Source organism: Schistocerca nitens, chromosome 8 (assembly GCF_023898315.1).
Source record: "Schistocerca nitens isolate TAMUIC-IGC-003100 chromosome 8, iqSchNite1.1, whole genome shotgun sequence".
Lineage (NCBI taxonomy): Eukaryota > Metazoa > Arthropoda > Insecta > Orthoptera > Acrididae > Schistocerca > Schistocerca nitens.
In genome coordinates, this window is record NC_064621.1 from 6,526,850 (window position 1) to 6,548,427 (window position 21,578).

The window sequence follows — 21,578 nt, forward strand, 5'->3', positions numbered from 1 at the left end:
ACACACAAATTGCATCGAAATTAAATATAAGAGACACAATGCCGACTTAAGTAGAGGAAGACTAAATCTTGCTACTGTCTATGTTTTGAGCGTATCCTGAGCCATCAGTTTTACTTTCCGATGCACCTCTGCAGGTTCACTATATTCCTTGGACCTTCCCATTCACGATGAAACACAGAAATTTCATCGGAAATAAATATAAGAGACATTATGCCGACTTAAGTACAGGAAGACTGTGTCTTCCTACTGTCTATGTTTTGAGCGTTTCCTGTGTCACTAGTTTTACATTCGGATGTACCTCTGCAGGTTAACTGTATCCCTCGGACCTTCCCATTGACGATGAAACACAGAAATTGCATCGGAATTAAATATAAGAGACACAATGCCGACTTAAGTACAGGAAGACTGAGTCTTCCTACTATCTATGTTTTGAGCGTTTCCTGTGTCACCAGTTTTACATTCTGATGCACTTCTGCAGGTTTACTGTATCCCTTGGACCTTCCCATTGACGATGAAACACAGAAATTGCATCGGAATTAAATATGAGAGACACAATGCCGACTTAAGTACAGGAAGAATGAGTCTTCCTACTGTCTATAATTTGAGCGTTTCCTGTGTCACCAGTTTTACATTCCGATGCACCTCTACAGGTTTACTGTATCCCTTGGTCCTTCACAGTGACGATGAAGCACAGAAATTGCATCGGAATTAAATATAAGAGACACAATGCCGACTTAACTACAAGAAAACAGTCTTCTTACAGTCAATGTTTTGAGCGTTTCCTGTGTCACCAGTTTTACATTCCGATGCACCTCTGCAGGTTTACTGTATCCCTTGGACCTCCCCAATGACGATTAAACACAGAAATTGCATCGGAATTAAATATAAGAGACACAATGCCGACTTCAGTACAGGAAGACTGAGTCTTCCTAATATCTATGTTTTGAGCGTTTCCTCTGTCACCAGTTTTACATTCTGATGGACCTCTGCAGGTTTACTGTATCTCTTGGACCTTCCCATTGACGATGAAACACAGAAATTGCATCGGAATTAAATATAAGGGACACAATGAGAACTTAAGTACAGGAAGACTGAGTCTTCCTACTGTCTATAATTTGAGCGTTTCCTGTGTCACCAGTTTTACATTCCGATGCACCTCTACAGGTTGACTGTATCCCTCGGACCTTCACAGTGACGATGAAACACAGAAATTGCATCGGAATTAAATATAAGAGACACAATGCCGACTTAAGTACAGGAAGACTAAGTCTTCCTACTGTCTATGTTTTGAGCGTGTCCTGTGTCATCAGTTTTACTTTCCGATGCTCCTCTGCAGGTTTACTATATACCTTGGACCTTCCCATTCACGATGAAACACAGAAATTTCATCGGAAATAAATATAAGAGACACAATGCCGATTTAAGTACAGGAAGACTGAGTGTTCCTACTGTCTATGTTTTGAGCGTATCCTGTGTCACCAGTTTTACATTCCGATGCACCTCTGCAGGTTTACTGTATCCCTTGGACTTTCCCATTGACGATGAAACACAGAATTTGCATCGGAATTAAATGTAAGAGACACAATGCCGTCTTAAGTACAGGAAGACTGAGTCTTCTTACTCTCTATGTTTTGAGCGTTTCCTGTGTCACTAGTTTTACATTTCGATGCACCTCTGCAGGTTTACTGTATCCCTTGGACCTTCCCATTGACGATGAAACACAGAAATTGCATCGGAATTAAATATAAGAGACACAATGCCGACTTAAGTACAGGAAGACTGAGTCTTCCTACTGACTATGTTTTGAGCGTTTCCTGTGTCACCAATTTTACATTCTGATGCACCTCTGCAGGTTTACTGTATCCCTTGGACCTTCCCATTGACGATGAAACACAGAAATTGCATCGGAATCAAATATAAGAGACACAATGCCGACTTAATTACAGGAAGACTGAGTCTTCCTACTGTCTATAATTTGAGCGTTTCCTGTGTCACCAGTTTTACATTCCGATGCACCTCTACAGGGTTACTGTATCCCTTGGACCTTCACAGTGACGATGAAACACAGAAATTGCATTGGAATTAAATATAAGAGACACAATGCCGACCTAAGTACAAGAAAACAGTCTTCTTACAGTCAATGTTTGGAGCGTTTCCTGTGTCACCAGTTTTACATTCCGATGCACCTCTGCATGTTTACTGCATCCCTTGGACCTTCACAGTTACGATGAAACACACAAATTGCATCGAAATTAAATATAGGAGACACAATGCCGACTTAAGTACAGGAAGACTAAATCTTACTACTGTCTATGTTTTGAGCGTATCCTGAGCCATCAGTTTTACTTTCCGATGCACCTCTGCAGGTTTACTATATTCCTTGGACCTTCCCATTCACGATGAAATACAGAAATTTCATCGGAAATAAATATAAGAGACATTACGCCGACTTAAGTACAGGAAGACTGAGTCTTCCTACTGTCTATGTTTTGAGCGTTTCCTGTGTCACTAGTTTTACATTCCGATGTACCTCTGCAGGTTAACTGTATCCCTCGGACCTTCCCATTGACGATGAAACACAGAAATTGCATCGGAATTAAATATAAGAGACACAATGCCGACTTAAGTACAGGAAGACTGAGTCTTCCTACTATCTATGTTTTGAGCCTTTCCTGTGTCACCAGTTTAACATTCTGATGCACTTCTGCAGGTTTACTGTATCCCTTGGACCTTCCCATTGACGATGAAACACAGAAATTGCATCGGAATTAAATATGAGAGACACAATGCCGACTTAAGTACAGGAAGAATGAGTCTTCCTACTGTCTATAATTTGAACGTTTCCTGTGTCACCAGTTTTACATTCCGATGCACCTCTACAGGTTTACTGTATCCCTTGGTCCTTCACAGTGACGATGAAACACAGAAATTGCATCGGAATTAAATATAAGAGACACAATGCCGACTTAACTACAAGAAAACAGTCTTCTTTCAGTCAATGTTTTGAGCGTTTCCTGTGTCACCAGTTTTACATTCCGATGCACCTCTGCAGGTTTACTGTATCCCTTGGACCTCCCCAATGACGATTAAACACAGAAATTGCATCGGAATCAAATATAAGAGACACAATGCCGACTTAATTACAGGAAGACTGAGTCTTCCTACTGTCTATAATTTGAGCGTTTCCTGTGTCACCAGTTTTACATTCCGATGCACCTCTACAGGTTGACTGTATCCCTCGGACCTTCACAGTGACGATGAAACACAGAAATTGCATCGGAATTAAATGTAAGAGACACAATGCCGACTAAAGTACAGGAAGACTAAGTCTTCCTACTGTCTATGTTTTGAGCGTGTCCTGTGTCATCAGTTTTACTTTCCGATGCACCTCTGCAGGTTTACTATATCCCTTGGACCTTCCCATTCACGATGAAACACAGAAATTTCATCGGAAATAAATATAAGAGACACAATGCCGATTTATATACAGGAAGACTGAGTGTTCCTACTGTCTATGTTTTGAGCGTATCTTGTGTCACCAGTTTTACATTTCGATGCACCTCTGCAGGTTTACTGTATCCCTTGGACCTTCCCATTGACGATGAAACACAGAAATTGCATCGGAATTAAATATAAGAGACACAATGCCGACTTAAGTACAGGAAGACTGAGTCTTCCTACTGACTATGTTTTGAGCGTTTCCTGTGTCACCAATTTTACATTCTGATGCACTTCTGCAGGTTTACTGTATCCCTTGGACCTTCCCATTGACGATGAAACACAGAAATTGCATCGGAATCAAATATAAGAGACACAATGCCGACTTAATTACTGGAAGACTGAGTCTTCCTACTGTCTATAATTTGAGCGTTTCCTGTGTCACCAGTTTTACATTCCGATGCACCTCTACAGGGTTACTGTATCCCTTGGACCTTCACAGTGACGATGAAACACAGAAATTGCATTGGAATTAAATATAAGAGACACAATGCCGACCTAAGTACAAGAAAACAGTCTTCTTACAGTCAATGTTTGGAGCGTTTCCTGTGTCACCAGTTTTACATTCCGATGCACCTCTGCATGTTTACTGCATCCCTTGGACCTTCACAGTTACGATGAAACACACAAATTGCATCGAAATTAAATATAGGAGACACAATGCCGACTTAAGTACAGGAAGACTAAATCTTACTACTGTCTATGTTTTGAGCGTATCCTGAGCCATCAGTTTTACTTTCCGATGCACCTCTGCAGGTTTACTATATTCCTTGGACCTTCCCATTCACGATGAAATACAGAAATTTCATCGGAAATAAATATGAGAGACATTATGCCGACTTAAGTACAGGAAGACTGAGTCTTCCTACTGTCTATGTTTTGAGCGTTTCCTGTGTCACTAGTTTTACATTCCGATGTACCTCTGCAGGTTAACTGTATCCCTCGGACCTTCCCATTGACGATGAAACACAGAAATTGCATCGGAATTAAATATAAGAGACACAATGCCGACTTAAGTACAGGAAGACTGAGTCTTCCTACTATCTATGTTTTGAGCCTTTCCTGTGTCACCAGTTTAACATTCTGATGCACTTCTGCAGGTTTACTGTATCCCTTGGACCTTCCCATTGACGATGAAACACAGAAATTGCATCGGAATTAAATATGAGAGACACAATGCCGACTTAAGTACAGGAAGAATGAGTCTTCCTACTGTCTATAATTTGAGCGTTTCCTGTGTCACCAGTTTTACATTCCGATGCACCTCTACAGGTTTACTGTATCCCTTGGTCCTTCACAGTGACGATGAAACACAGAAATTGCATCGGAATTAAATATAAGAGACACAATGCCGACTTAACTACAAGAAAACAGTCTTCTTTCAGTCAATGTTTTGAGCGTTTCCTGTGTCACCAGTTTTACATTCCGATGCACCTCTGCAGGTTTACTGTATCCCTTGGACCTCCCCAATGACGATTAAACACAGAAATTGCATCGGAATTAGATATAAGAGACTTAATGCCGACTTAAGTACAGGAAGACTGAGTCTTCCTAATATCTATGTTTTGAGCGTTTCCTCTGTCACCAGTTTTACATTCTGATGCACCTCTGCAGGTTTACTGTATCTCTTGGACCTTCCCATTGACGATGAAACACAGAAATTGCATAGGAATTAAATATAAGAGACACAATGAGGACTTAAGTACAGGAAGACTGAGTCTTCCTACTGTCTATAATTTGAGCGTTCCCTGTGTCACCAGTTTTACATTCCGATGCACCTCTACAGGTTGACTGTATCCCTCGGACCTTCACAGTGACGATGAAACACAGAAATTGCATCGGAATTAAATGTAAGAGACACAATGCCGACTAAAGTACAGGAAGACTAAGTCTTCCTACTGTCTATGTTTTGAGCGTGTCCTGTGTCATCAGTTTTACTTTCCGATGCACCTCTGCAGGTTTACTATATCCCTTGGACCTTCCCATTCACGATGAAACACAGAAATTTCATCGGAAATAAATATACGAGACACAATGCCGATTTATATACAGGAAGACTGAGTGTTCCTACTGTCTATGTTTTGAGCGTATCCTGTGTCACCAGTTTTACATTCCGATGCACCTCTGCAGGTTTACTGTATCCCTTGGACTTTCCCATTGACGATGAAACACAGAATTTGCATCGGAATTAAATGTAAGAGACACAATGCCGTCTTAAGTACAGGAAGACTGAGTCTTCCTACTGTCTATGTTTTGAGCGTTTCCTGTGTCACTAGTTTTACATTACGATGCACCTCTGCAGGTTTACTGTATCCCTTGGACCTTCCCATTGACGATGAAACACAGAAATTGCATCGGAATTAAGTATAAGAGACACAATGCCGACTTAAGTACAGGAAGACTGAGTCTTCCTACTGTCTATAATTTGAGCGTTTCCTGTGTCACCAGTTTTACATTCCGATGCACCTCTACAGGTTTACTGTATCCCTTGGACCTTCACAGTGACGATGAAACACAGAAATTGCATCGGAATTAAATATAAGAGACACAATGCCGACTTAAGTACAAGAAAACAGTCTTCTTACAGTCAATGATTGGAGCGTTTCCTGTGTCACCAGTTTTACATTCCGATGCACCTCTGCATGTTTACTGTATCCCTTGGACCTTCCCATTGGCGATAAAACACACAAATTGCTTCGAAATTAAAAATAAGAGACACAATGCCGACTTAAGTACAGGAAGACAAAATCTTGCTACTGTCTATGTTTTGAGCGTATCCTGAGCCATCAGTTTTACTTTCCGATGCACCTCTGCAGGTTTACTATATTCCTTGGACCTTCCCATTCACGATGAAACACAGAAATTTCATCGGAAATAAATATAAGAGACACAATGCAGACTTAAGTACAGGAAGACTGAGTCTTCCTACTGTCTATGTTTTGAGCGTTTCCTGTGTCACAAGTTTTACATTCCGTTGCACCTCTGCAGGTTTACTGTATCCCTTGGACCTTCCCATTGACGATGAAATACAGAAATTGCATCGGAATTAAATATAAGAGACACAATGCCGACTTAAGTACAGGAAGACTGAGTCCTCCTACTGTCTATGTTTTGAGCGTTTCCTGTGTCACCAATTTTACATTCTGATGCACCTCTGCAGGTTTACTATATCCCTTGGACCTTCCCATTGACGATGAAACACATAAATTTCATCGGAAATAAATATAAGAGACACAATGCCGATTTAAGTACAGGAAGACTGAGTCTTCCTACTGTCTAGGTTTTGAGCGTTTCCTGTGTCACCAGTTTTACATTGCGATGCACCTCTGCAGGTTTACTGTATCCCTTGGTCTTTCCCATTGACGATGAATCACAGAAATTGCATCGGAATTAAATGTAAGAAACACAATGCCGACTTAAGTACAGGAAGACTGAGAGTTCCTAGTGTCTATGTTTTGAGCGTTTCCTGTGTCACCAATTTTACATTCTGATGCACCTCTGCAGGTTTACTGTATCCCTTGGACCTTCCCATTGACGATGAAACACAGAAATGGCATCGGAATTATATATAAGAGACACAATGCCGACTTAAGAACAGTTAGACTGAGTCTTCCTACTGTCTATAATTTGAGCGTTTCCTGTGTCACTAGTTTTACATTCCGATGCACCTCTACAGGTTGACTGTATCCCTCGGACCTTCACAGTGACGATGAAACACAGAGATTGCTTCGGAATTAAATATAAGAGACACAATACCGACTAAAGTACAGGAAGACTAAGTCTTCCTACTGTCTATGTTTTGAGCGTGTCCTGTGTCATCAGTTTTACTTTCCGATGCACCTCTGCAGGTTTACTATATCCCTTGGACCTTCCCATTCACGATGAAACACAGAAATTTCATCGGAAATAAATATAAGACACACAATGCGGATTTAAGTACAGGAAGACTGAGTCTTCGTAATGTCTATGTTTTGAGCGTTTCCTGTGTCACCAGTTTTTCATTCCGGTGCACCTCTGCAGGTTTACTGTATCCCTTGGACTCTCCCAGTGACAATGAAACACAGAAATTGCATCGGAATTAAATGTAAGAGACACAATGCCGACTTAAGTACAGGAAGACTGAGTCTTCCTACTGTCTATGTTTTGAGCGTTTCCTGTGTCACTAGTTTTACATTCTGATGCACCTTTGCAGGTTTCCTGTATCCCTTGGACCTTCCCATTGGCGATGAAACACACAAATTGCATCGAAATTAAATATTTGAGACACAATGCCGACTTAAGTACAGGAAGACTGAGTCTTCCTACTGTCTATGTTTTGAGCGTTTCCTGTGTCACCAGTTTTACATTCCGATGGACCTCTGCAGGTTTACTGTATCCCTTGGACCTTCCCATTGACGATGAAACACAGAAATTGCATCGGAATTAAATATAAGAGACACAATGCCGACTTAAGTACAAGAAAACTGAGTCTTCTTACGGTCTATGTTTTGAGCGTTTCCTGTGTCACCAGTTTTACATTCCGATGTACGTCTGCCGCTTTACTGTATCCCTTGGACTTTCCCATTGTCGATGAAACACAGAAATCGCATCGGAATTAAATACAAGAGACACAATGCCTACTTAAGTACAGGGAGACTGAGTCTTCCTACTGTCTACGTATTGAGCGTTTCCTGTGTCACCAGTTTTACATTCCGATGCACCTCTGCAGGTTTACTGTATCCCTTGGACCTTCCCATTGACGATGAAGCCCAGAAATTGCATCGCAATTAAACATAAGAGACACAATGCCGACTTAAGTACAGGAAGACTGAGTCTTCTTACTGTCTATGTTTTGAGCGTTTCCCGTGTCAACAGTTTTACATTCTGAGGCACCTTGCAGGTTTAGTGTATCCCTCGGACCTTCACAGTGACGATGAAACACAGAAATTGCTTCGGAATTAAATATAAGAGACACAATACCGACTAAAGTACAGGAAGACTAAGTCTTCCTACTGTCTATGTTTTGAGCGTGTCCTGTGTCATCAGTTTTACTTTCCGATGCACCTCTGCAGGTTTACTATATCCCTTGGACCTTCCCATTCACGATGAAACACAGAAATTTCATCGGAAATAAATATAAGACACACAATGCCGATTTAAGTACAGGAAGACTGAGTCTTCGTAATGTCTATGTTTTGAGCGTTTCCTGTGTCACCAGTTTTACATTCCGGTGCACCTCTGCAGGTTTACTGTCTCCCTTGGACTCTCCCAGTGACAATGAAACACAGAAATTGCATCGGAATTAAATGTAAGAGACACAATGCCGACTTAAGTACAGGAAGACTGAGTCTTCCTACTGTCTATGTTTTGAGCGTTTCCTGTTTCACCAGTTTTACATTCTGATGCACCTTTGCAGGTTTCCTGTATCCCTTGGACCTTCCCATTTGCGATGAAACACACAAATTGCATCGAAATTAAATATAACAGACACAATGCCGACTTAAGTACAGGAAGACTGAGTCTTCCTACTGTCTATGTTTTGAGCGTTTCCTGTGTCATCAGTTTTACATTCCGATGCACCTCTGCAGGTTTACTGTATCCCTTGGACCTTCCCATTGACGATGAAAATCAGATATTGCATCGGAATTATATATAAGAGACACAACGCCGACTTAATTACATGAAAACTGAGTCTTCTTACGGTCTATGTTTTGAGCGTTTCCTGTGTCACCAGGTTAAATTCCGATGCACCTCTGCAGGTTTACTGTATCCCTTCGAACTTCCCATTGACGATGAAACACAGAAATTGCATCGGAATTAAATATTAGAGACACAGTGCCGACTTAAGAACAGGATGACTGAGTCTTCTTACTGTCTATGTTTTGAGCGTTTCCCGTGTCAACAGTTTTACATTCCGAGGCACCTTGCAGGTTTAGTGTATCCCTTGGACCTTCACAGTGACAATGAAACACAGAAATTGCATCGGAATTAAATGTAAGAGACACAATGCCGACTTAAGTACAGGAAGACTGAGTCTTCCTACTGTCTATGTTTTGAGCGTTTCCTGTGTCACCAGTTTTACATTCTGATGCACCTTTGCAGGTTTACTGTATCCCTTGGACCTTCCCATTGGCGATGAAACACACAAATTGCATCGAAATTAAAAATAAGAGACACAATGCCGACTTAAGTACAGGAAGACAAAATCTTGCTACTGTCTATGTTTTGAGCGAATCCTGAGCCATCAGTTTTACTTTCCGATGCACCTCTGCAGGTTTACTATATTCCTTGGACCTTCCCATTCACGATGAAACACAGAAATTTCATCGGAAATAAATATAAGAGACACAATGCAGACTTAAGTACAGGAAGACTGAGTCTTCCTACTGTCTATAATTTGAGCGTTTCCTGTGTCACCAGTTTTACATTCCGATGCACCTCTACAGGTTTACTGTATCCCTTGGACCTTCACAGTGACGATGAAACACAGAAATTGCATCGGAATTAAATATAAGAGACACAATGCCGACTTTAGTACAAGAAAACAGTCTTCTTACAGTCAATGTTGTGAGCATTTTCTGTGTTACCAGTTTTACATTCCGATGCACATCTGCAGGTTTACTGTATCCCCTGGACCTTCCCATTGGCGATGAAACACACAAATTGCATCGAAATTAAATATAAGATACACAATGCCGACTTAAGTACAGGAAGACTGAGTCTTCCTACTGTCTATGTTTTGAGCGTTTCCTGTGTCACCAGTTTTACATTCCGATGGACCTCTGCAGGTTTACTGTATCCGTTGGACCTTCCCATTGACGATGAAGCCCAGAAATTGCATCGGAATTAAACATAAGAGACACAATGCCGACTTAAGTACAGGAAGACTGAGTCTTCCTACTGTCTACGTTTTGAGCGTTTCCTGTGTCATCAGTTTTACATTCCGATGCACCTCTGCAGGTTTACTGTATCCCTTGGACCTTCCCATTGACGATGAAAATCAGATATTGCATCGGAATTATATATAAGAGACTCAACGCCGACTTAAGTACATGAAAACTGAGACTTCTTACGGTCTATGTTTTGAGCGATTCCTGTGTCACCAGGTTAAATTCCGATGCACCTCTGCAGGTTTACTGTATCCCTTCGAACTTCCCATTGACGATGAAACACAGAAATTGCATCGGAATTAAATATTAGAGACACAGTGCCGACTTAAGAACAGGATGACTGAGTCTTCTTACTGTCTATGTTTTGAGCGTTTCTCGTGTCAACAGTTTTACATTCTGAGGCACCTTGCAGGTATACTGTATTCCTTGGACCTTCACAGTGACGATGAATCACAGAAATTGCATCGGAATTAAGTATAAGAGACACAGTGCCGACTTAAGTACAGGAAGACTGAGTATTCCTACTGTCTATGATTTGAGCGTTTCCTGTGTCACCAGTTTTACATTCCGATGCATCTCTGCAGGTTTATTGTAGTCCTTGGACCTTCCCATTGACGATGAAACACAGAAATTACATCGGAATTAAAAATAAGAGGCACAATGCTGACTTAAGTACAGGATGACTAAGTCTCCCTACCGTCTATGTTTTGAGCGTTTCCTGTGTCACCAGGTTTAAATTCCGATGCACCTCTGCAGGTTTACTGTATGCCTTGGACCTTCCCATTGACGATGAAAATCAGATATTGCATCGGAATTATATATAAGAGACACAACGCCGACTTAAGTACATGAAAACTGAGTCTTGTTACGGTCTATGTTTTGAGCGTTTCCTGTGTCACCAGGTTAAATTCCGATGCACCTCTGCAGGTTTACTGTATCCCTTCGACCTTCCCATTAACGATGAAACACAGAAATTTCATCGGAAATAAATATAAGGGACGCAATGACGACTTAATTACAGGAAGACTGCGTCCTCCTACTGTCAATGATTTGAGCGTTTCCTGTGTCACCAGTTTTACATTTCGATGCACCTCTGCAGGTTTACTGCATCCCCTGGACATTCCCATTGGCGATGAAACACACAAATTGCATCGAAATGAAATACAAGATACACAATGCCGACTTAAGTACAGGAAGACTGAGCCTTCCTACTGTCAATGTTTTGAGCGTTTCCTGTGTCACCAGTTTTACATTCTGTTGCACCTCTGCAGGTTTACTGTATCCCTTAGACCTTCCCATTGAAGATGAAACACAGAAATTGCATCGGAATTAAATATAAGAGACACAATGCCGACTTAAGTACAAGAAAACTGAGTCTTCTTACGGTCTATGTTTTGAGCGTTTCTTCTGTCACCAGTTTTACATTCCGATGTACCTCTGCCGCTATACTGTATCCCTTGGACTTTCCCATTGTCGATGAAACACAGAAATCGCATCGTAATTAAATACAAGAGACACAATGCCGACTTAAGTACAGGAAGGCTGAGTCTTCCTACTGTCTATGTTTTGTGCGTTTCCTGTGTCACCAGTTTTACATTCTGATGCACCTCTGCAGGTTTACTGTATCCCTTGGACCTTCCCATTGACGATGAAACACACAAATTGCATCGAAATTAAATATAAGAGACACAATGCCGACTTAAGTACAGGAAGACTAAATCTTGCTACTGTCTATGTTTTGAGCGTATCCTGAGTGATCAGTTTTACATTCTGATGCACCTCTGCAGGTTTACTGTATCCCTGGGACCTTCCCATTGACGATGAAACACAGAAATTGCATCGGAATTAAAAATAAGAGGCACAATGCTGACTTAAGTACAGGATGACTAAGTCTCCCTACTGTCTATTTTTGAGCGTTTCCTGTGTCACCAGGTTTAAATTCCGATGCACCTCTGCAGGTTTACTGTATCCCTTGAACCTTCCCATTGGCGATGAAACACACAAATTGCATCGAAATTAAATATAAGAGACACAATGCCGACTTAAGTACAGGAAGACTAAATCTTGCTACTGTCTATGTTTTGAGCGTATCCTGAGTCATCAGTTTTACATTCTGATGCACCTCTGCAGGTTTACTGTATCCCTGGGACCTTCCCATTGACGATGAAACACAGAAATTGCATCGGAATTAAATATAAGAGACACAATGCAGACTTATGTACAGGAAGACTGAGTCTTCCTACTGTCTATAATTTGAGCGTTTCCTGTGTCACCAGTTTTACATTCCGATGCACCTCTACAGGTTGACTGTATCCCCCGGACCATCACAGTGACGATGAAACACAGAAATTGCAACGGAATTAAATATAAGAGACACAATGCCGACTTAAGTACAGGAAGACTGAGTCTTCCTACTGTCTATGTTTTGAGCGTTTCCTGTGTCACCAGTTTTACATTCTGATGCACCTTTGCAGGTTTACTGTATCCCTTGGACCTTCCCATTGACGATGAAACACAGAAATTGCATCGGAATTAAATAAAAGAGACACAATGCCGACTTAAGTACAGTTAGACTGAGTCTTCCTACTGTCTATAATTTGAGCGTTTCCTGTGTCACCAGTTTTACATTCCGATGCACCTCTGCAGGTTTACTGTATCCTTGGACTCTCCCATTGACGATGAAACACAGAAATTGCATCGGAATTAAATGTAAGAGACACAATGCCGACTTAAGTACAGGAAGACTGAGTCTTCCTACTGTCTATGTTTTGTGCGTTTCCTGTGTCACCAGTTTTACATTCTGATGCACCTCTGCAGGTTTACTGTATCCCTTGGACCTTCCCATTGACGATGAAACACAGAAATTGCATCGGAATTAAATATAAGGAACACAATGCCGACTTAAGTACAGGAAGACTGAGTCTTCCTACTGTCTACGTTTTGAGCGTTTCCTGTGTCACCAGTTTTACATTCCGATGCACCTCTACAGGTTTACTGTACCTTTGGACCTTCACAGTGACGATGAAACACAGAAATTGCATCGGAATTAAATATAAGAGACACAATGCCGACTTAAGTACAAGAAAACAGTCTTCTTACAGTCAATGTTTTGAGCGTTTCCTGTGTCACCAGTTTTACATTCCGATGCACATCTGCAGGTTTAGTGTATCCCCTGGACTTTCCAATTGGCGATGAAACACACAAGTTGCATCGAAATTAAATATAAGATACACAATGCCGACTTAAGTACAGGAAGACTGAGTCTTCCTACTGTCTATGTTTTGAGCGTTTCCTGTGTCACCAGTTTTACATTCCGATGGACCTCTGCAGGTTTACTGTATCCCTTGGACCTTCCCATTGACGGTGAAACACAGAAATTGCATCGGGATTAAATATAAGAGACACAACGCCGACTTAAGTACAAGAAAAGTGAGTCTTCTTACGGTCTATGTTTTGAGCGTTTCCTGTGTCACCAGTTTTACATTCCGATGCACCTCTGCCGGTTTACTGTATCCCTTGGACTTTCCCATTGTCGATGAAACACTGAAATCGCATCGGAATTAAATACAAGAGACACAATGCCGACTTAAGTACAGGAAGACTGAGTCTTCCTACTGTCAAGGGTTGAGCGTTTCCTGTGTCACCAGTTTTACATTCCGATGCACCTCTGCAGGTTTACTGTATCCCTTGGACCTTCCCATTGACGATGAAACACAGAAATTGCATCGGAATTAAATATAAGAGACACAATGCCGACTTAAGTACAGGAAGACTGAGTCTTCCTACTGTCTATGATTTGAGCGTTTCCCGTGTCAACTGTTTTACATTCCGATGCACCTTGCAGGTTTACTGTATCCCTGACCTTCACAGTGACGATGAAGCACAGAAATTGCATCGGAATAAAATATAAGAGACACAGTGCCGACTTAAGTACAGGAAGACTGAGTCTTAGTACTGTCTATGATTTGAGCGTTTCCTGTGTCACCAGTTTTACATTCCGATGCACCTCTGCAGGTTTATTGTATCCCTTGGACATTCCCATTGACGATGAAACACAGAAATTGCATCGGAATTAAAAATAAGAGGCACAATGCTGACTTAAGTACACGATGACTAAGTTTCCCTACAGTCTATGTTTTGAGCGTTTCCTGTGTCATCAGTTTTACATTCCGATGCAACTGTGCAGGTTTACGGTATCCCTTAGACCTTCCCATTGACGATGAAACACAGAAATTGCATCGGAATTAACTATAAGAATCACAATGCAGACTTAAGTACAGGAAGACTGAGTCTTCCTACTGTCTATGTTTTGTGCGTTTCCTGTGTCATCAGTTTTACTTTCCGATGCACCTCTGCTTGTTTACTATATCCCTTGGACCTTCCCATTCTCGATGAAACACAGAAATTTCATCGGAAATAAATATAAGAGACACAATGCCGATTTAAGTGCAGGAAGACTGAGTCTTCCTAATGTCTATGTTTTGAGCGTTTCCTGTGTCACCAGTCTTACATTCTGATGCACCACTGCAGGTTTACTGTATCCCTTGGACCTTCCCATCGACGATGAAACACAGAAATTGCATCGGAATTAAATATAAGAGACACAATGCCGACTTAAGTACAGGAAGACTGAGTCTTCCTACTGTCTATGTTTTGAGCGTTTCCTGTGTCACAAGTTTTACATTCCGATGCACCTCTGCAGGTTTACTGTATACCTTGGACCTTCCCATTGAGGATGAAACACAGAAATTGCATCGGAATTAAATATAAGAGACACAACGCCTACTTAAGTACAAGAAAACTGAGTCTTCTTACGGTCTATGTTTTGAGAGTTTCCTGTGTCACTAGTTTTACATTCCGTTGCACCTCTGCAGGTTTACTGTATCCCTTGGACCTCCCCATTGACGCTGAAACACAGAAATTGCATCGGATTTAAATATAAGATACACAATGCCGACTTAAGTACAGGAAGACTGAAACTTCCTACTATCTACGGTTTGAGCGTTTCCTGTGTCAAGAGTTTTACATTCCGATGCACCTCTGCAGGTTTACTGTATCCCTTGGACCTTCCCATTGACGATGAAACACAGAAATTGCATCGGAATTAAATATAAGAGACACAATGCCGACTTAAGTACAGGAAGACTGAGTCTTCCTACTGTCTATGATTTGAGCGTTTCCTGTGTCATCAGTTTTACATTCCAATGCACCTCTGCAGGTTTACTGTATCCCTTGGACCTTCCCATTGACGATGAAACACAGAAATTGCATCGGAATTAAATATAAGTGACACAACGCCGACTTAAGTACAAGAAAAGTGAGTCTTCTTACGGTCTATGTTTTGAGCGTTTCCTGTGTCACCAGTTTTACATTCCGATGCACCTCTACCGGTTTACTGTATCCCTTGGACTTTCCCATTGTCGATGAAACACTGAAATCCCATCGGAATTAAATACAAGAGACACAATGCCGACTTAAGTACAGGAAGACTGAAACTTCCTACTATCTACGGTTTGAGCGTTTCCTGTGTCAAGAGTTTTACATTCCGATGCACCTCTGCAGGTTTACTGTATCCCTTGGACCTTCCTATTGACGATGAAACACAGAAATTGCATCGGAATTAAATATAAGAGACACAATGCCGACTTAAGTACAGGAAGACTGAGTCTTCCTACTGTGTATGATTTGAGCGTTTCCTGTGTCATCAGTTTTACATTCCAATGCACCTCTGCAGGTTTACTGTATCCCTTGGACCTTCCCATTGACGGTGAAAATCAGATATTGCACAGGAATTATATATAAGATACACAACGCCGACTTAAGTACATGAAAACTGAGTCTTCTTACGGTCTATGTTTTGAGCGTTTCCTGTGTCACCAGGTTAAATTCCGATGCACCTCTGCAGGTTTACTGTATCCCTTGGAACTTCCCATTGACAATGAAGCACAGAAATTGCATCGGAATTAAATATTAGAGACACAGTGCCGACTTAAGAACAGGATGACTGAGTCTTCTTACTGTCTATGCTTTGAGCATTTCCCGTGTCAACAGTTTTACATTCCGAGGCACCTTGCAGGTTTACTGTATCCCTTGGACCTTCACAGTGACGATGAATCACAGAAATTGCATCGGAGTTAAATATAAGAGACCCAGTGCCGACTTAAGTACAGGAAGACTGAGTATTCCTACTGTCTATGATTTGAGCGTTTCCTGTGTCACCAGTTTTACATTCCGATGCACCTCTGCAGGTTTATTGTATTCCTTGGACCTTCCCATTGACGATGAAACACAGAAATTGCATCGGAATTAAAAATAAGAGGCACAATGCTGACTTAAGTACAGGATGACTAAGTCTCCCTACTGTCTATGTTTTGAGCGTTTCCTGTGTCACCAGGTTTAAATTCCGATGCACCGCTGCAGGTTTACTATATGCTTTGGACCTTCCCATTGACGAAGAAAATCAGATATTGCATCGGAATTATATATAAGAGACACAACGCCGAATTAAGTACATGAAAACTGAGTCTTGTTACGGTCTATGTTTTGAGCGTTTCCTGTGTCACCAGGTTAAATTCCGATGCACCTCTGCAGGTTTACTGTATCCCTTGGACCTTCCCATTGACGATGAAACACAGAAATTTCATCGGAAATAAATATAAGAGACACAATGCCGACTTAAGTACAGGAAGACTGAGTCTTCCTACTGTCAAGGGTTGAGCGTTTCCTGTGTCACCAGTTTTACATTCCGATGCACCTCTGCAGGTTTACTGTATCCCTTGGACCTTCCCATTGACGATGAAACACAGACATTGCATCGGAATTAAATATAAGAGACACAATGCCGACTTAAGTACAGGAAGACTGAGTCTTCCTACTGTCTATGATTTGATCGTTTCCTGTGTCATCAGTTATACATTCCGATGCACCTCTGCAGGTTTACTGTATCCCTTGGACCTTCCCATTGACGATGAAAATCAGATATTGCATAGGAATTATATATAAGACACACAACGCCGACTTAAGTACATGAAAACTGAGTCTTCTTACGGTCTATGTTTTGAGCGTTTCCTGTGTCACCAGGTTTAAATTCCGATGCACTTCTGCATGTTTACTGTATCCCTTGGAACTTCCCATTGACGATGAAACACAGAAATTGCATCGGAAATAATATTAGAGACACAGTGCCGACTTAAGAACAGGATGACTGAGTCTTCTTACTGTCTATGTTTTGAGCGTTTCCCGTGTCAACTGTTTTACATTCCGATGCACCTTGCAGGTTTACTGTATCCCTGACCTTCACAGTGACGATGAAGCACAGAAATTGCATCGGAATAAAATATAAGAGACACAGTGCCGACTTAAGTACAGGAAGACTGAGTCTTAGTACTGTCTATGATTTGAGCGTTTCCTGTGTCACCAGTTTTACATTCCGATGCACCTCTGCAGGTTTATTGTATCCCTTGGACATTCCCATTGACGATGAAACACAGAAATTGCATCGGAATTAAAAATAAGATGCACAATGCTGACTTAAGTACACGATGACTAAGTTTCCCTACAGTCTATGTTTTGAGCGTTTCCTGTGTCATCAGTTTTACATTCCGATGCAAGTGTGCAGGTTTACGGTATCCCTTAGACCTTCCCATTGACGATGAAACACAGAAATTGCATCGGAATTAAATATAAGAGACACAATGCCGACTTAAGTACAGGAAGACTGAGTCTTCCTACTGTCTATGATTTGAGCGTTTCCTGTGTCATCAGTTTTACATTCCAATGCACCTCTGCAGGTTTACTGTATCCCTTGGACCTTCCCATTGACGATGAAACACAGAAATTGCATCGGAATTAAATATAAGTGACACAACGCCGACTTAAGTACAAGAAAAGTGAGTCTTCTTACGGTCTATGTTTTGAGCGTTTCCTGTGTCACCAGTTTTACATTCCGATGCACCTCTGCTTGTTTACTATATCCCTTGGACCTTCCCATTCACGATGAAACACAGAAATTTCATCGGAAATAAATATAAGAACACAATGCCGATTTTAGTGCAGGAAGACTGAGTCTTCCTAATGTCTATGTTTTGAGCGTTTCCTGTGTCACCAGTTTTACATTCCGATGCACCTCTACCGGTTTACTGTATCCCTTGGACTTTCCCATTGTCGATGAAACACTGAAATCCCATCGGAATTAAATACAAGAGACACAATGCCGACTTAAGTACAGGAAGACTGAAACTTCCTACTATCTACGGTTTGAGCGTTTCCTGTGTCAAGAGTTTTACATTCCGATGCACCTCTGCAGGTTTACTGTATCCCTTGGACCTTCCTATTGACGATGAAACACAGGAATTGCATCGGAATTAAATATAAGAGACACAATGCCGACTTAAGTACAGGAAGACTGAGTCTTCCTACTGTCTATGATTTGAGCGTTTCCTGTGTCATCAGTTTTACATTCCAATGCACCTCTGCAGGTTTACTGTATCCCTTGGACCTTCCCATTGACGGTGAAAATCAGATATTGCACAGGAATTATATATAAGAGACACAACGCCGACTTAAGTACATGAAAACTGAGTCTTCTTACGGTCTATGTTTTGAGCGTTTCCTGTGTCACCAGGTTAAATTCCGATGCACCTCTGCAGGTTTACTGTATCCCTTGGAACTTCCCATTGACAATGAAGCACAGAAATTGCATCGGAATTAAATATTAGAGACACAGTGCCGACTTAAGAACAGGATGACTGAGTCTTCTTACTGTCTATGCTTTGAGCGTTTCCCGTGTCAACAGTTTTACATTCCGAGGCACCTTGCAGGTTTACTGTATCCCTTGGACCTTCACAGTGACGATGGATCACAGAAATTGCATCGGAATTAAATATAAGAGACACAGTGCCGACTTAAGTACAGGAAGACTGAGTATTCCTACTGTCTATGATTTGAGCGTTTCCTGTGTCACCAGTTTTACATTCCGATGCACCTCTGCAGGTTTATTGTATTCCTTGGACCTTCCCATTGACGATGAAACACAGAAATTGCATCGGAATTAAAAATAAGAGGCACAATGCTGACTGAAGTACAGGATGACTAAGTCTCCCTACTGTCTATGTTTTGAGCGTTTCCTGTGTCACCAGGTTTAAATTCCGATGCACCTCTGCAGGTTTACTATATGCTTTGGACCTTCCCATTGACGAAGAAAATCAGATATTGCATCGGAATTATATATAAGAGACGCAACGCCGAATTAAGTACATGAAAACTGAGTCTTGTTACGGTCTATGTTTTGAGCGTTTCCTGTGTCACCAGGTTAAAATCCGATGCACCTCTGCAGGTTTACTGTATCCCTTGGACCTTCCCATTGACGATGAAACACAGAAATTTCATCGGAAATAAATATAAGAGACACAATGCCGACTTAAGTACAGGAAGACTGAGTCTTCCTACTGTCAAGGGTTGAGCGTTTCCTGTGTCACCAGTTTTACATTCCGATGCACCTCTGCAGGTTTACTGTATCCCTTGGACCTTCCCATTGACGATGAAACACAGAAATTTCATCGGAAATAAATATAAGAGACACAATGCCGACTTAAGTACAGGAAGACTGAGTCTTCCTACTGTCAAGGGTTGAGCGTTTCCTGTGTCACCAGTTTTACATTCCGATGCACCTCTGCAGGTTTACTGTATCCCTTGGACCTTCCCATTGACGATGAAAATCAGATATTGCATAGGAATTATATATAAGACACACAACGCCGACTTAAGTACATGAAAACTGAGTCTTCTTACGGTCTATGTTTTGAGCGTTTCCTGTGTCACCAGGTTTAAATTCCGATGCACCTCTGCATGTTTACTGTATCCCTTGGAACTTCCCATTGACGATAAAACACAGAAATTGCATCGGAATTAAATATTAGAGACACAGTGCCGACTTAAGAACAGGATGACTGAGTCTTCTTACTGTCCATGTTTTGAGCGTTTCCCGTGTCAACTGTTTTACATTCCGATGCACCTCTGCAGGTTTATTGTATCCCTTGGACCTTCCCATTCACGATGAAACACAGAAATTGCAACGGAATTAAATGTAAGAGACACAACGCCGACTTAAGTACAAGAAAAGTGAGTCTTCTTATGGTCTATGTTTTGAGCGTTTCCTGTGTCACCAGTTTTACATTCCGATGCACCTCTACCGGTTTACTGTATCCCTTGGACTTTCCCATTGTCGATGAAACACTGAAATCGCATCGGAATTAAATACAAGAGACACAATGCCGACTTAAGTACAGGAAGACTGAGTCTTCCTACTGTCTACGGTTTGAGCGTTTCCTGTGTCAAGAGTTTTACATTCCGATGCACCTCTGCAGGTTTACTGTATCCCTTGGACCTTCCCATTGACGATGAAACACAGAAATTGCATTGGAATTAAATATAAGAGACACAATGCCGACTTAAGTACAGGAAGACTGAGTCTTCCTACTGTCTATGATTTGAGCGTTTCATGTGTCATCAGTTTTACATTCCGATGCACCTCTGCAGGTTTACTGTATCCCTTGGACCTTCCCATTGACGGTGAAAATCAGATATTGCATAGGAATTATATATAAGAGACACAACGCCGACTTAAGTACATGAAAACTGAGTCTTCATACGGTCTATGTTTTGAGCGTTTCCTGTGTCACCAGGTTTAAATTCCGATGCACCTCTGCAGGTTTACTGTATCCCTTGGAACTTCCCATTGACGATGAAACACAGAAATTGCATCGGAATTAAATATTAGAGACACAATGCCGACTTAAGTACAGTTAGACTGAGTCTTCCTACTGTCTATAATTTGAACGTTTCCTGTGTCACTAGTTTTACATTCCGATGCACCTCTACAGGTTGACTGTAACCCTCGGACCGTCACAGTGACGATGAAAGACAGAAATTGCATCGGAATTAAATATAAGAGACACAATACCGACTTAAGTACAGGAAGACTAAGTCTTCCTACTGTCTATTTTTTGAGCGTGTCCTGTGTCATCAGTTTTACTTTCCGATGCAGCTCTGCAGGTTTACTATATCCCTTGGACCTTCCCATTCACGATGAAACACAGAAATTTCATCTAAAATAAATATAAGAGACACAATGCCGATTTAAGTACAGGAAGACTGAGTCTTCCTACTGTCTATGTTTTGAGCGTTTCCTGTGTCACCAGTTTTACATTCCGA